Raw genomic sequence first — 17170 nt, 5'->3', positions numbered from 1 at the left:
CAATGGCTTACTGTCTTAATTATTATAGCTTTATAGTAAGTCTTGAAATTTCATAGTGTCAGTCCTCTGATTTTGTTCTTTTCATTTATTTTGTATTGGCTATTATGGGTCTTTTGCCTCTCCATTTAAACTTTAGAATCAGTTTTCTCTTTATCCACAAAACAATTTGTTGAGATTTTGATTGGGATTGTGTTGAATCTATACATCAAGATGGGAAAAATTCACATCTGGACAATATTGAATCTTCCTATGCATTAACATAGAGTATTTTTTCATTTGTTAGTTCTTTGATTTCTTTTATTAGAATTTTGAAGTTTTCCTACTATAAATATTGAATATATATATATATATATATATATATATATATATATAACTAAGTGTTTCATTTTGGAGGATGCTGGTGTAAATGGTATTGTGTTTTTAATTTCAGATTCCACTTGCTCATTGTTGGTGTATAGGAAAGCAATTGATGTTTGTATATGAACCTTGTATCCTGTAACCTTGCTACAATCACAGATTAGTTCCGGGAATTTTTTTTTGGTCAATTCTTTTAATTTTTTTCCACATAGATAATCATGTCATCTGTGAACAAAGACTGTTTTATTTCATCCTTCTTAGTCTGTATACCTTTATTTCCTTTCCTGTCTTACTGTATTTCTAGAACTTCCAGTAGAATGTTGAAAAGAAGTGATGAGAGGGGACATCCTTGCCTTGCACCTGATCTTTTTGGAGTTTCTCACCATTAAGTAAGTTTGCTGTAGGGTATTTGTAGATGTTATTTATGAAGATGGAGTTGCACTCTGTTTCTAGTTTTCTAAGAGCTCTTATCTTGAATGGGTATTGGATTTTGTCAAATGCTTTTCATGTATCTGCCGATATGATCATGTGATTTTTATTTTTGTTTAGTTTGATGATGTGATGATTACATTAACTGATTTTCAAATGTTGACCTACTCTCACAAACTTGAGATAAATCCCACTTAGTCATGGTATGTAATGCTTTTTATACATTATTGGATTCAATTTGCTGTTTTGTTGAGAGAATTTTTGCATTATGTTCATAAGAAATATTGGTCTGTAGTTTTTTAAAAATGTCTTTGTATGATTTGAGTATTAGGGTAATGCTGGTCTCATGGAATGAGTTAGAAAGTATTTGCTCTGTTTCTGTCTGCTTAAGGAGATTGTGGAGTGATGATATAATTTCTTCCTTTAAATGTTTGGTAGTATTCACCAGTGAATCCATCATGGCTGGATGCTTCCTGTTTTGTAAGATTATTAATTATTAACTCAGTTATTTAATAGATATAGTCCTATTCAGGTTGCCTATTCATTTGCATTATTTTTGTTTATTATGGAAGTGCATTTTATTTCTCTAAAAAATACCAATTCATAGATTTATTATCTATGCATTGAAGCAATCAAGGGGCTTCAATTAGAGCATTAAACTATCAATAGAAGTGAAGAACATGATTTTTAAGTTTAATAATAGAACAGATGTACTCAGTTGGTTGGAGTGTCATCCCATACACCAAAAGACTGCAGGTTCGATTCCCAGTCAGAGCACATACCTAGATTGTGGGTTTGATCTCCATTTGGGGCACATATGGAGGCAACTGATCGATGTTTCTCTCTCTCTCTCTCTCTCTCTCTCTCTCTCTCTCTCTCTCTCTCCCCACTTCCTCTCTCTCTAAAAAATCAATAAACATTTGCTTTGGGGAAGATTTTTTAAAAAAAGAAAAAGAAAAAGAGTATGCAACTGTTGAGAAGTGAACAGAGACCTGGAAGAACAGGTAGAAAAGGAATCTCTCAAAACAGCAAAAATTTAAAGACAGATATCATAAAAACAAATATAAAAGAAGCAGAAGTTGTAGTGTAGAAATAAATATAAATTTCAAAAGGTGAAAAAGCAATAGAGGGAGGAGAGGCAATGGTTAAACAAATAGGTGAAGAAAATCTTACAGAGCTAAAGAAACACTGAATCTTTAGATAGAAAGCATTCTTTGAGTTCCAAGGAAGGATTCACTAAAAAAGGTGAACACCAGACAGAGTCCAGTAAAATGACCAAATTCCAAGGATATGACAAAGTTCTAAAATCTAGCAGACAGTAAAAACAAGTTATTGAAATAGAAAAAGAATCAGACTAGCTTTAGATTTCTATATGCAACTCTGAAATCAGAAGATAGTAGGATAATATTTTCTGACAACTATCAGTGTGGGTTAAAAAGCAAAAACCAACCACATGTTATTTAAAAAGCCCACTTTAAATAATGCCATAGAAGTTGAAATTCAGAGACTATTAAAAGATACCATCAGCCTTGGATGGGTAGCTCAGTTGGTTAGAGCATCATCCAGATGAGCCAAGGTTGCAGGTCTGATCCCCAGTTAGGACACATACAAGAATCAACTAATGAATGCATAAATCAATGTCTCTCTCTCTCTCTCTCTCTCTCTCTCTCTCTCTCTCTCTCTCTCTCCCCCCGCCCCTTCCTCTAGCTCACTAAAATAAATTTTGAAAAAGGCACCATCATATAAATATAAACAAAAAGAAGACATGTCTGACAATATAATATTGGAACAAATAGGACAAATAATTGAAACAAATAAATATTGATATGACATAATAAAAGGCAAATATCTAAAATAGGTGTACCAACTTTAAACCATGTTCACCAATCAATGTAGTAGCTATATACATATAAAGCAAAACTCTTAAAACAATGTAATAAAAGTATAATTATAATAGGGGATTATTGTTCAGAATCAGACAAATCTAGCAGACAAAATAAATAAATAAATAAATAAATAAATAAATAAATAAATAAATAAATAAACAGGAACAGAAGAATAGAATAGAAAACAACCAAAAAGCTTGACCTAAGAGATGTATGGACTGTTACATCTCATAATTACATTGTATTTTAGTGGAACATTTACAGAAGTTAATCTTGTCTTTGGTCCCATAGAATATCTAGGATCTCTAAACCAACTCACAAAAATTGAGATGTTTATAGGCTACATCCCCTAATCATCATAATTTTTAAAAAAGGAATAAATAATGAAAAGGTGATACCCCCCAAAAATCTTCTCTAAGTACTTGAAAATTAAGAAACAACATTCTAGCTCTGGCCAGTTAGCTCAGTTAGAGTGTCAGCCTGAGCACCAAAGTGTCGCCAGTATGATTCCTGGTCAAGGGAACATACACAGTTGGGGTGAGTGTGGGAGGTAACCAATCAATGTGTCTCTCTCGTATTGATGTTTTTCTCTCTCTTTTTCCCTATCTCCTCCCTCCCTTGCACTCTGTCTGAAAATCAATGGAAAAGATATCCTCGGTGAGGATTAAAACAAAAAAAGAGAAACGACATTCTACATAATCCTTCATCAGAATGTAAAAAGAACTGTAATTACAAACCCCTACAAAGCAATGCTGCAGAAAACTTCATACCAAAACATATATAACACAGATCAGATTATTCCAGTTGATAATTTACAGTCTTAAATGCTTTATTATTGTGAACATCCAAATCTGTAAGAATTTTTATTTGAGCCAAACTGATGACCATTGCCAGGAAGCAAAATCTCGATGCCCTGAGATAGTTAAGAAGCCTCATTGCTGCCACACCATTCTGGAGTTGTGAGCTATACCAAGGGCATAGCTACTATTAGTGCAAATGTTGGCTATTTGATTGTTGGCCAATTGACAAGCCCAAGTTACCATGGAAGTTAAGTCCAGCTCCGTAACTTCCCTGTTCATCTTTCAAAGATCCATCTATAAACCAAATTAAGTCAGCATTATCAAAAAAAGTTTCCTGTAGCCCTGGCCGGTGTGGTTCAGTGGATAGAACATCGGCTGGAGGACTGAAGGGTCCCGGGTTCGATTCCTGGTCAAGGGCACATGCGCGGGTTGCGGGCTTGATCCCCAGTAGGGGGAGTGCAGGAGGTGGCCGATGTATGATTCTCTCTCATCATGGATGTATCTCTCTCTCTCTCTCTCTCCCTCTCCCTTCTTCTCTGAAATCAATAAAAATATATTTTTTAAAAAAAGTTTCCTGTAAACCATTCTTGGAACAAGAAGGTGGTCAGTTAAGCAAAACACACTCATGGATGTCTTCATCCTGAAAAAAAGGTAGCAGACTTGCTGGGTTGACTATTACATTGAGTTAAAGTAATATTAGGTTCATCAGGACATCTAGATGCTAGAAATTGGCCTCTCTTCAAATAGTTTATATAGGGCCACCTATCTATAACAATCTATAACAATAAAAGCGTAATATGCTAATTAGACCAGAAGAAGCCAGGGCTGCAGCCGCACGGCTGTGAGGGAGGGATCCAGGCAGCTGTGGCTGTGAAGGTCTACTCTTGCACAAGTTTCTTGCATTGGGCCTCTAGTAACACCATAATTCTTACTATAAATGGTCACTTTTCTGTTTTCCTTTTTTACTCTGAGGAATTCTATTCCATTTTCCACACTGTGTATCTGCTAGTTCTGTAAGATTTTTCCTCTTAACATTGTTAATCTTCTTAAAATATCTTATTTTCTTGTATTCTCTCTCTCTCTCTTTTTTTTTGAGTTGTCTCTTATTTACAATTGCTGGAAAATAAATGGAAGTAAATATTGCTTATCTAAGCAATGTCAAGGTTTTAATCAATGCACATTTAATCACTGATTTAAGTGCCAATTCTTTTTAAAAGTGATTGCTTCATTATGATGTCATTTTATTATGACTGGTCACCTGAATATTCTAACTAGGCAGAAATGCAGTATGGCAAAAGATGAGTTACATTTAAGGCTCTTCCATTTTATCAGGAAATCAGTAGACGTCTTACGTTTCATTTTCTAGGACTATGTCACTAGGAATTTTTCAAAATTGGGAGTTTTGTGGTTGGGCAGATTATGTTATCTTATGCTGAGAAATAAGAAAATAACAAGCAACTGGGAGAACATGCTACAAGCACACACACACACACACACACACACACACACACACTCACACATACACATACAGAGCAGTAAATTGTTAAAAAGCAATTGTGGAATAATTTTCTGAGTAAATAAGTAAGAGGAGTTAGGGTTCATATTAAAGTTAGTGAATATGCATACTTGATCTGTGGTCTCAAATTGGTCATCTCTGTACCATGCACAAATAAAAGAATGTGTTGATGTCTTTGAAATAAAGTCTTGAATTCATTCATTACTGGTAATTGCTACTATTTCATCTGATCCCTCCTCAAGGATGGGAGGCAGTAACACTAATGTGGATGCTTACAAATAAACATCTTATTGATCAGAGAGCCAAGTACTCAAATATTATTTCTGATATTTTCATGTTAAGCAAATACTGTCTTTGGCAATTACAGTCATGGGAGCATAACCAGACAGGAAGAGTGGGCCAGGGAGTTAATTTATTGAGATTCATGAAACTAACATTCTGAGAGTTTCACTCTATCTTTTTAAGAATGATAACATTTTCAGATCAGTTTAATTTCATAATACAGTGATCCTTTTAGGGAGAATAAATAAAAAACAACAACAACAACAACAACAAAAGATTAGGTGCAGAAAGCAAGAGCCAGTTGACTGACAGAAGCATTGAGTGTGATAAGAATTCAGTGGAGATTCAATAGAATGAGGAACATAATCAATGGAGAGCCCATAGCCATCTTTTCTGTTTGTTTGCACAAAAATAAATAAAAAAGAAAGAATAAATAAAAGAAATGGATATCATGCAAGGTGGGAGCCCTTTGGCTACTAAATCTAATTGCTGTCTGTAATATCCTATAGGTCTATAATAATCTCAATGTTGCATTAAAACTTCCAGAGTATTTCCTCTATTTTTATGTATAAAAAGTTAGTAGTTTATGATTAAGGTGACCTAGAGCTAAAGCTTTAGATAATTCTTTAGAGATTTTACAGGTTGCTTTCCTTCTGGGTCCCACTGAATTGGATCAGGTCAATTTGATACTCTCTTTTCTCTTCAGATCACATAAGTCTTTCGCCTTTTACTAAAGAAGATATATAGAAGCTGGGCCATTAATGAAAAATTTAGAATCCAATTCTGACAGTATCCACTCAGACATAGAAACCCACCAAGCTTCTGTTGTTGTTCAGTTTTAGAAGAGGAAAGTATATTATTCCTCTGAGTCTTTCAGAGTTAATCAGTAAGCCATCTTTAGATATGAGATAGCCAAGGTATTTTACTTGAGGCAAGCAAAATTGATGCTTATTCTTTGAGACCTTATGTCCTTTTATGGCTAGCTGTTGTAATGGGTAAATTGTGTCCTCTTGGAAGTCTAGTGTGTCCTACATCATCAAAGCAAAGCATCTACATACTGGATTAGAGTGAAGTCTCTGGAAAACTTAATACCATTCAAATCAGCTTTAAGTATCTTAGACAATAGTTGAGGCTCTTTGTATATCCTGGGGCATTACTGTCCAAGCAAACGTATAGTTTTCCCAGGTGAAAGGAAAGAGGCAATTCATTCTCTCGTCCTCTCTCTTTCTCTCTCTCTCTCTCTATCTCTTTTAAAGAAATGCTGAAAAGGGCACTACATAAATCTATTACTGAAAAATATTGTCAGTCCACAGAAATAGCTGATAATAGGTTATGTGGATTTGGAACCAAAGTTTTTTGGGAATAATTATTTTATTTATAGCTATGAGATTCTGTACACATCTCCATCCTTTCCCATTGAGATTTTTTACTGGAAGGATAGGAGAATTACAGGGGCTTGTACGTCAAATTATAAACAGCCTTTTGAAAAAGTAATCTTGTATATTGGGCTCAATTCCAGCTTGTGCATAAAGGATACCAATGACTGGGAAAGTTGTATTGGAACCTCCTGTAACAAACACTCAGGCACTCTTAAGATTAGTTTCCTCTTGTGAAGTTTCTTTTAAAATCATTGTTTTCCCATTTGGTTCAGTATCTGATTTACTTACTTCTAAATACATTGCACCCTTCTGGAAAAAGGTATGTAGGCTTCATTGGCTTCAAGAAAATCTCAATTTGATTAGCAAAAATATATGTTGCCCTGTTGGAAGGGAACAGGTCCTGATTTAAAAACAGTTATTGGTTGATTAGATATCCCTACCATTTGCACAGAAGCTTGACTCTGAGGTAGAAGGCAATGTAATCAGGTGTGGTTAAGAACAGATACAGTAACCCCAGTATCTACAAGGGCCATAGTAATTTCCCCTTTTATGCAATAAAAACACCTTCTTTGTAGGTATTTCCCAGTGAACCCTAGTTAGTAATCCTGCTGTTTTGCTCCAAGAAACCTGTAGGTATATTAATTGAAATAGGTCAGAATAGCCAGGATCACATGTTCCAACAGTTAAATTAAAATCTATTGTGAACCCATCAGAATCCCAGAAAAAAATTGGGGAAAGCTTTAGGTAGATTCCTTAATTCTGTTCTTGTCCAAGGAATATATCTATACTAGAGGCCTGATGCATGAAATTCATGCAAGGGGCTCGGCTTTCGCAGCCCCAGCTTCATCAGGAAGGACGTCTGGAAGGGTGTTTGGCTGTCCGGTCTAATTAGCATATTAGACTTTTATTATCCTATGTAATAAAAGCCTAATATGCTAAGTGTCTTGTCATCTAGTCGGCCATTCAACCAATCAAAGCATAATATGCTAATGATATGCTAAGGCTACTCAACGGCTCACTATGATGTGCACTGATCACCAGAGGGCAGACAGTTGATCAGTCAACCAGTCGCTATGATGTGCACTGACCACCAGGGGGCAGATGCTCCAACTGATAGGTTAGCTTGCTGCTGGGGTCCAGCTGATTAGGACTGATCAAGAAGGCTGGACATGCCCTGGAGCCCTCCTGCATCCCTCCCCGGCCCCGATCGTGCACCAGTGTGGTCCCTCGGCCTGGCCTGCACCCTCTTGCAATCCAGGACCCCTCAGAGGATGTCATAAAGCCGGTTGTGGCCCCATCCTGCAGGCCAGGCTGAGGGACCCTACTGGTACATGATTTGTGCACCGGGCCTCTAGTTATAGATAATCACTGGTTCCTCTCTGCCTGAGACTGGCTTTTTCTTGAAGGGAGCTGATAGAATTCCTGCATTATCCTTGTCTGAATTTCTGTTATTTTCCCTCTGGTCAGTAGGAAGTGTTAGTGGAGGAGATATAGAGAAGACAGAATGGGAAGGAAGAAGGAGAAGGGAAAGTCTGGATGAGGAAGCTCAGAGAGCAAAGGATATAGTGGAGGAGCGGTAGAAGGGGGAGGAATGGAGTGTTGGTATTTATTAGCTTCAGAAGCCTTCATTAATTCAGAGACAGTCTCTAAAATTTCTTATTAAATTTATTTTTTTTAAAGGAGCATTTATCTGTGCTCCTCCTAGAAGCTTCTAATTTCCAATAAAGATAAACTTCCTATTGATTCAGTTTAATTTAGAGCAGGCTTTTTTCTAAGTTTGCATACAAAAATTAATTTAGGTATCAAAAGAGTTCCATTTTGGTCACCTTAAGTTGATATTACTTCTAGTGATATCTTCACATTTTTGTAAGTACTTATAAGTAAAGTCTTCCTATTAATTATAAATCTGCTGAATTATTAATGGAGGCTGGGGCTGGGCCTTGGAGGCATGGATTTCCCATGTTAATTTTAGTTTTCTTTGCATATCTGAAGAGTCTGAGCAAATTTCTAGGGATAGTGTGTGGTGGGTTGAAGTGTGCTGCTTATGAGTTGAGCTCCAAGGGGCTGTCACCTCCTGAGTTGCATTCAGCCCTCTTACATGTCTCACTTTCTCGCCCCTGCTGTTGGAGTGCTAGGTAACCAACCTGTAGTATGTATTCCTGAATGAGTCAATTATTTGATTACAGTTGGGTTGAAATTACCTATGGGGCTCCTGCATGTTGTGAGGATATACCCTCTGACACCTCCACAAAAATTCTTAGTCATATAAGAATACCAGGGCCGAAACTGGTTTGGCTCAGTGGATAGAGCGTCGGCCTGCGGACTGAAGGGTCCCGGGTTCGATTCCAGTTAAGGGCATGTACCTTGGTTGCGGGCACATCCCCAGTGGTGGGTGTGCAGGAGGCAGCTGATAGATGTTTCTCTCTCATCGATGTTTCTAGCTCTCTATCCCTCTCCCTTCCTCTCTGTAAAAAAAATCAATAAAATATATTAAAAAAAAAAAAAAAAAGAATACCAGAGGTTGAACTGGAAGGAAGAAATCCCCCTATTTTTGGTGCTGAGAGTTCAGGCTCTCATTTATCCAGCAAAAGGTTTTAAATTCAGACTCTCAGAGAGCAATTCCATTGAAAACCAAACTTAAAAACCAGTCACCCATTTTAATCTTGTCATGAATTTTTAACTCTTACCGTTAGCCTGGGTTCTTTCAACCTTTAACCTTCAGTTCCACCTCAACAATAAAAATAAACAAACAAACAAACAAATAAATACTAGTAAATAAAAAGTCAGGCCTCTAACCTCAAAACAGGGAAGTCTGGAATTCCAAGGGAAACTCGCCCAACTTCACCCCATGCAAAACAATGCAGAACAAGGAGCCTTTGGGGCACAATGGGCCCCTGCTGGTGCCAAACACAAGGTCAGGTCTGCAGGTGGTCCTGGAGGGGCTTCTTTGGAATCCTGCCACACTACACCAAGTAAGTGTCAACATAAGAGACGTCAAACCTATAAGAATTTTTATGAGTTTATTGGGGCCAAACTGATGACAATCGCCAGGAATTAAAATTTCAATGGACTGAGAAAATGCTCCAGAGAATGGGAGTTTTGCACCTGAATTTATACATTACAATCAAAGGAAGAGGCATTAGGGAGTTACATGAAATTTATTGGAGATATATTAGGGAGCCAGTGGACAACAAAGCAGGGACATCTCTGGAACTGGATAAAAAGTAAAAGGAATAGAAACATTGGTGGGTATAGGGTAGTTAACAGTTAACAATGAACAAGATAACAATAACAATGAAGGCCTTTTTTGCGTCTGTTCTAGTGGTTGTGCCCTGAAGGATCTGAAAACAAAGGAGATTACCCTGACATTCCAAAGGCATGTTATCTTAGCTAAGGTAAAGTTTGACCTTTGTCAGGGAAGATACCTGCCTAGGACATGACTACCTGCCATGACCTGCTTTTCTTTCTTTCTTTCTTTCTTTCTTTCTTTCTTTCTTTCTTTCTTTCTTTCTTTCTTTCTTTCTTTCTTTCTTTCTTTCTTTCTCTCTCTCTCTCTCTCTCTCTCTCTCTCTCTCTCTCTCTCTCTCTCTCTTTCTTTCATGTTTTTATTGATTTCAGAGAGAGAATGGGAGAGGGAGAAAGAGATAGAAACATCAATGATGAGAGAGAATCATTGATCGGCTGCCTCTTGCATGCCCCTTACTGGGGATCAAGCCTGCAACCCGGGAATGTGCCCTGACCAGGAATCGAACCATGACCTCCTGATTCATGGGTTGACACTCACCCACTGAGCCATACCGGCCAGGCCACGACCTATTTTTAGCTAGAAAACTTTAATTTCAGACCATTCTATGTGGCTGCTTTAGGACTCAGTTTGTAAGGCCATCATGTAGGCCTCCCCTGAGCTTGTCAGGTTTAGTATGTAGCCCCTTTTTTTGTTCAAATTATTAGAAACAAGAGAGAGAAATAAACTTAGAGCTCAACTTAGGAAATTAAGAAGGACAACAAATGAACCAAAGAGTTGAAGGAGAGAATAAAGATAGAAGTTAATGAATAGAAAAAAAGTAGAAAGGATAAGTACATCTAAAAGCTGATTTTTTAAAATATATTTTTTATTGATTTCAGAGAGGAAGGGAGAGGGAGAGAAAGATAGAAACATCAATGATGAGAGAGAATCATCGATCCGCTGCCTCCTGCATGCCCTCTATTGGGGATCAAGCCCGCAACCCAGGAATGTGCCCTTGACCCGAATCAAACCCGGGACCCTTCAGTCCGCAGGCCGATGCTTTATCCACTGAACCAAACCAGCTAGGGCTAAACGCTGATTCTTGTGAAAGACTCCCCTTAGGACAGTGGTCGGCAAACTCGTTAGTCAACAAAGCTGCAAACCGCGGCTCGTGAGCCGCATGTGGCTCACGAGCCGCAGTTTGCTGACCACTGCCTTAGGACATCAAGTCCCAGCCTGACTGAGGAAAAGGCAGGAGAGCGAGGGAACTCGTGTAACCACTGGCTTGTGGACTTGGCCAGGCTTCATAGGGTGCAGACAGGAAACAGCTTTGCCTTCTCCCTCCACTGCCTCACCCATTTTTGGGGTCAGAAATATTTCCTTGCTCTTCGTGACATTTCCGGTAGATCCCATGGCTTTTCGCCCACTTTTGATTCTAAAAACAGTCCCATTTTCAGCTACGTTGTAGTTTGATCCAATCTAAATGAAAACCTCCATGTCTCATGCAACTCAATGCTTTTTCCTTTTTCCCCAGCTCAGGCCTCACCGCTTTCTAGACCAGAGGTGTGATTGTTCATTTCACCTGTGCCCGGTCTCCCCCATGCCTCCTCCAGAGTGAGACAGGGAGTGTATAGAGAGGAAAAGGACTATTGGTATTACTTCTTTTTTATTTTATTTTTAATTTATTGAGGAAACACTGGTTAATAACATCATATGCATTTCAGGTGTACAACATTACAATTTGATATCTGTATCTTCCATTGTGTGCTCACCACCGGAAGTCTAGTTTCCTTCGGTTACCATACATTGTACTATTTCTTTTGTTAGTCATACACCCTCTCATGACACGTTTTCAAATTCTGGTTCCTTCTTGGTGTAAAGCTGTGAGTCTTTGGAGATTCCCTTCGGAGACCTTCACACCTGCACCTTTCCCTGGAGCAGAAGATTACACTCACCAGCTGACCTCTAAAACACCCTAGGCGCCCCCCCCGCCCCCTCAGCCCCTGCCCTCTGCCTTTTGTTTTTTTGTGGGATTTTTTTCTTGTGGGGGAGGGGGTTTGTTTAGTTTTGTTTTATTTTGGAATTCAATTCACCCTAGTCCTCTTTCTGGGAATCATTTCAAGATGACCAAAGCCCTGCTATGTAATGGTACTATGAAAAAAAAGTAAGCATCCTTTCGCTGTCAGATGGTGGAAATCCACCTATTGCATTGCATCCTTCCCTGCTTGTCCTGCTGTAGAGACTGCTCCAGTCCACCGGCCTCCTCCAGACTCCTCAAGGAAAGAGTCAAGCTCTAGCACTCTGAAGTGACCTTCAAATTTTAGGAGACACAGGTAGGCCTCTCCTAATGAACTTCTGCTGGGCTCGGTCCTGGCTCCACAGCCAGGGAGAGAATGCCAGCCTCCTTTCCTACCAAAGGTCCCCTCCTACAAGCAGATTTCTTTTGTTGTTGTTTTGTTTTTATTGTTGTTTTGTTTTTATTGTTGTTGTTAATCCCTACCTGAGAATATTTGCTCATTGATTTTTAGAAAGAGTAGAAGGGAGATTAAGAGACAGAGAGAAACATTGATGTGAGAGAAACCCATTGATTGGTTGCCTCTTGCATGAGCCCTGACCAGGGCCCGGGACCAGGGAGGAGTCTGCAACCAAGGTACGGGCCCTTGACTGGAATTGAACCCAGGACCCTTTGTTCCGCAGGACAATGCTTTATCCACTGAGCCAAACCAGCTAGGGCTACAAGCAGATTCCTTAAAGCTTGTTTCACAGGGCTTGCTGTGGGAGGTGAGGGAGCTGAGCGCACTCCTCCGCATGCCCATCTAGGCTGGCAACTTCTGCCTGGCTAACTCCCTTTGATCCCACTTTTGAACTTCTACTTTTCTCCTTCGTCAGCTGGAGGAGTGAGTTGAGGTGAGTGATGAGGTACCACTGGCCATCCGCCTGGAACACAATGTTGAATCTCATGCCATAACAAAAAAGTAAATTCCAGATGATTAAAGACTTAAATGTAAAAAAATAAAATGAAAATGGAATGACAATTAAGGAACTATATGACCTAGGATTTCAGGATATCTTTCAAATAAGATAGAAGAAAATCTAGAAGCTGTAAATAAAAAGACACATATTTAAGTACAGAAAAAAAATCATAAAGAGCTCTTTCCTGTCTCTTCCCCTTTCTCATTTCACTTTCTTTTTCCTTTCCTTTCTCTTCCGTTTCCTCCACTCCCATCTCTTCCCCTTCTCTTCTCTCCCCTACCTGAACAATTCAGTCCTAAAACCATTAGGTGAAACTGAGGTAGATTTCCCGGGGTCTTGGGGGGTGGAGGGGAGGAGTGAGAGGAGGAAGGTAGAGGGGAGCCCCTTAGGAATGAGCTGTCTTTAGCTGAGTGGTATGGGGAGAGCATGAGAGAGGCTGTCCCAGGACAAGGTGACAGAGCCTGGATGGGAGAATAATGAAGCTGTCCCCATAGAGCAGCAGGCTGGAGTAGTGTGTCAGAGCCCTAATGGGGTGAGGAGGGTTGCTGTGTAGGAGGGCAGCCCAGAAAGAAATGTCGGGATTGAGCAGGATAAAGACAATGTCCACAGTGTGGTAATTGCAGGGATAAAGGGTTATGGGTGAGAGAGGGCATAGAGGGGATAAATGGTAATGGAGAAAATTAAATTAAATTAGATTATTTTTTTTTAAAAAAGGTGTCCACATGGAGGGGTGGCCAGGTGTGATTTGTCAGAGACCAAGCAGAATAAAGAGTGTATCTAAAAGGGAGGGCTCACACTGGGAAATGTCCCAACGTGGAAGTCAGGGCACAAGCAAAGCAAGGAGGGTGTCTGCATAGGAGGACAGCATGGTGCAGGGTACACGGAACATTTAGGATGAAGAAGTTGCTCTCACAGGTGGTTGGCTTAGACCGAGGTGTTGGAGCCTGAACTAGGTAGGAGGATATCCTTGTGGGAGATCTTGTGTGGAGAGCAGAAAGGCAGAGAATGGGTGGTGTGAGAGGGGTTTCGTCAAGAAGGAAGGGCCAGCATAGGGCATGGGAAATCCTTATACAGAAGGATGGATAAAAAAAAAAAAAGTATGCATACTGAGTAAAATGAGAACCAAGAGAAGGAGTGATAAATATGGAAAGAAGGGAGAAAATAGAATCAGCTCTGTGGTATTGATTGAAATTAGAAGTATCTTGGGCTCATGAGTTTCAATGTATATAGATATAGAAATAAATATGGACGCCAATGTGTGTGTGTGTGTGTGTGTGTGTGTGTGTGTATTCCTTATTAGTCCACAGAGATGGCCTGAGGTAGAGATACTGCAAAAGCTATGAGTACAGTAGTACCGGGATATTAATTTCTGAAAACCACTGTCCACTAAAATGAACCAGGGTTCCTTGGAGAAGTGAGATTCCAGGTCTGGAGCAGGGCAATTCCAAAAGGAACCCAGAACATTGTATGGTTCCAAAATGCAAGGGGGTGTCCAAAGAATTTGGGGACATAGCAAAAGAATAGAGAAGCCAGCTTGAAGCGATGCCCACAAATCTGGGACAAATTGAGCATCAAAATAAGTAATGAAAGAAACGCATATAACCCTTTGAATAAAATTAAAAAGCATGAAAAAATATATAAAAACATAACATAAATAAATTGAAAGCTTGAGAAGAGAATATTGACTTAGCCTTAAAATACATCCTAAGAAAATACTGTAGGGAGAAAACATAACTTGACAGTGGAGAAGACCAGAAGACTTCTTCTTAGTCAAGGTATGAAATTGGACAACACTAAATCTAAAGCACATGCCGCCTGCTGGGATGCCACATGAGGAACACAACATCACTTCTGTGATTGTTTTTTTCTAAAGGTGCATGGCCTGAACCTAATAATGAAGAATATTTTCAAACCAATTTTTCCAAAATATCTGGCCTATGATTATAAGAATTCAAGAAAGAGAAATGATTTCCAAGTTGAAGGAGATTAGAAAGGCATGATAATAAATGCAATGTGTGATTCTGAACTGAATGGGCCTTTGTGCAAACACTGTTATTGGTGATGATGAGGAGGAGGAGGAGGAGGAAGAGACGACTTACTGGTGGTAATGCGTGGATGTCAATGTCCCGATTTTGATGGTTGTATTGTGGTTATGTAGGAGAATATCTTCGAGGTGATGGGATAACATGTCAGCAACTTACTCTCAGATGGTTCAAGAAAATGAAAGTTCTTTATATAGTACCTGCAATTTTTCTGTAAATTTGAGATTGCTCCAAAATGTTAAACAATTAAAAAGTGAATTTATATGTAAATATAAAAAAATAGAGAAGGTGAAAAGACTAATTCACAATTGGGAAAAAATGTTAGTAATGACAGTGTCAGATGCAGCTAACATCTTTAACATACAAAGGGGTCTTCTGAAATGGATAAGATAAAGACTAACAAACAAGAGAAAATCCAAATGACAAGTAAACAATAAACAAATAAAAAGAGGTTACCTCATTTGTTGTAGGGTCATGCAATTTAAACTATTAATGCAATATCATACGGCACCTACCAAATGATGTCAATTAAAAAGAATGGTAGCCAGCAAGGGTGATTTGGGGTTGTGGAATGAGTATTTTCATACCATGATGATAGAAATCGAAGTTGCTTTGTTTTTATGGAATGAAATCTGGCAATATGTGTTAGAAATGTGCATTCCTCTTAACTCAGAAATTCCATCCTGGGGAATCTATCCTCTACATAAGGACATAGAAACAAGAATGTTTATTGCAGCTTTGTTTTGAGTAGCAGAAAACAAACTAATGAGTGGCTACTAATAGGAAAATGCCTGGGAAAACTATGTGACTATTATAAAGAATAAGTTAGTTTTATGCAAGTTGACTAAAAAGAATTCCTAGAGTATATTTTTAAGAGAATAAAAAGCAAGATACAAAGAAAATATATAAGATATAATCTTATTTTTTAAACAAAGTCAATTCTATAATATAGATACATATATTTTGTATATGGTTACAGGAAGGGTAGATACAGATAAGGAGAAGATGATGAACTCTGATATATTGCTCCATTTGACTAATTTCTATTGCTGTACACACAGTTCTCACAGTCTGAGCTAATTGATTACTGAGACGCTAGCAGTTTGGAGAAATTAATTGAGAAAGACTGCTACTGTAAAAATAGTGAGAAGTAATAGTCTGTAGCTCTAAGGCCAGCCCCAACTGAGAAGGCTGGGATCTGAGAAAACCAGCAGTTGGAAGTAGGACAAGTGACTAACATGCTCAGAAAAAAAACATGATAGTGAGGTCCAAAAAAAATTAAGATAAATCCTACAGGTGATGACTATCTACCAAAAGTGGATGAAGAGGTGGTGAGTGGGAGAGGAAGATTCCAAACATGAGAGTCAGACCTCAGGGAATATTGTAGGCCAAGAATGTGAAAAGACTTAGGATCAACTTCTTGCAGTACGAATCCTGTAAGTGGAAGATGGGTCTGGAGTTTATCTCAGAGACGTAAAGGTGTTGACAAAGCAGTGTAGGTGGGTTGGGCCCTCATCTGCTCTTCCTCCTATAAGGCAGTTCCAAACTCTCATTATTAAAAGGCTTGGGTAGCTTCTGGTGCCAATAGAAAGGGAAGAGAGATGGAAAAAATAATGATAACAAACACAAGATTAAAAATCTAGAATGCTGATGTTATTAAGAGAAAAATGCTTCTAAATTCCTCAATGTAAAATAATCACTTCAATACTAATACTAATATCTAAATTGCTTTCTTTTTATAGAATGAAATCTGACAATATCTGTTAAAAATGTGCATTCCTCTTGACCCAGAAATTCCACCCTGGGGGATCTATTCTCTACATAAGGACATAGAAAAGAATGTTTATTGCAGCTTTGTTTTGAGTAGCAAAAAAACAACAAAATAATGAGTGGCTACTAATAGGAAAATGACTGGGAAAACTATGTGACTATTATAAAGGATAAGTTAGCTCTATGCAAGTTGACTAAAAGGGATTCCTAGAGAATATTTTTAAGAGAATAAAAAACAAGATACAAAGAAATATAGACTAAGTATAGATTAAGACTAAGACTAGTTAAGATTTACTTAGTTCTTCCAAAGTGCCATGTAAATATGGTATACTAAGCACTCTCTTTTAAAATGTATTATCTCTCTTAAGCTTCACAACAACCTATGAGGTAGGTAACATTATCTTTATTTTATAGATGATGAAACTAGGTCTTAAAATCACATTAGTAAAAATTCCCAGAGCCAGAACTCAAAATCCAAGTCTGCCTGACTCTACAGTCTAACTATTATGT

The sequence above is a fragment of the Plecotus auritus genome, assembly GCF_963455305.1.
Source record: "Plecotus auritus genome assembly, chromosome: 6".
Taxonomy (NCBI): domain Eukaryota; kingdom Metazoa; phylum Chordata; class Mammalia; order Chiroptera; family Vespertilionidae; genus Plecotus; species Plecotus auritus.
The sequence above is the reverse complement of the archived record's forward strand: the minus strand, read 5'-3'. Positions refer to the sequence as shown.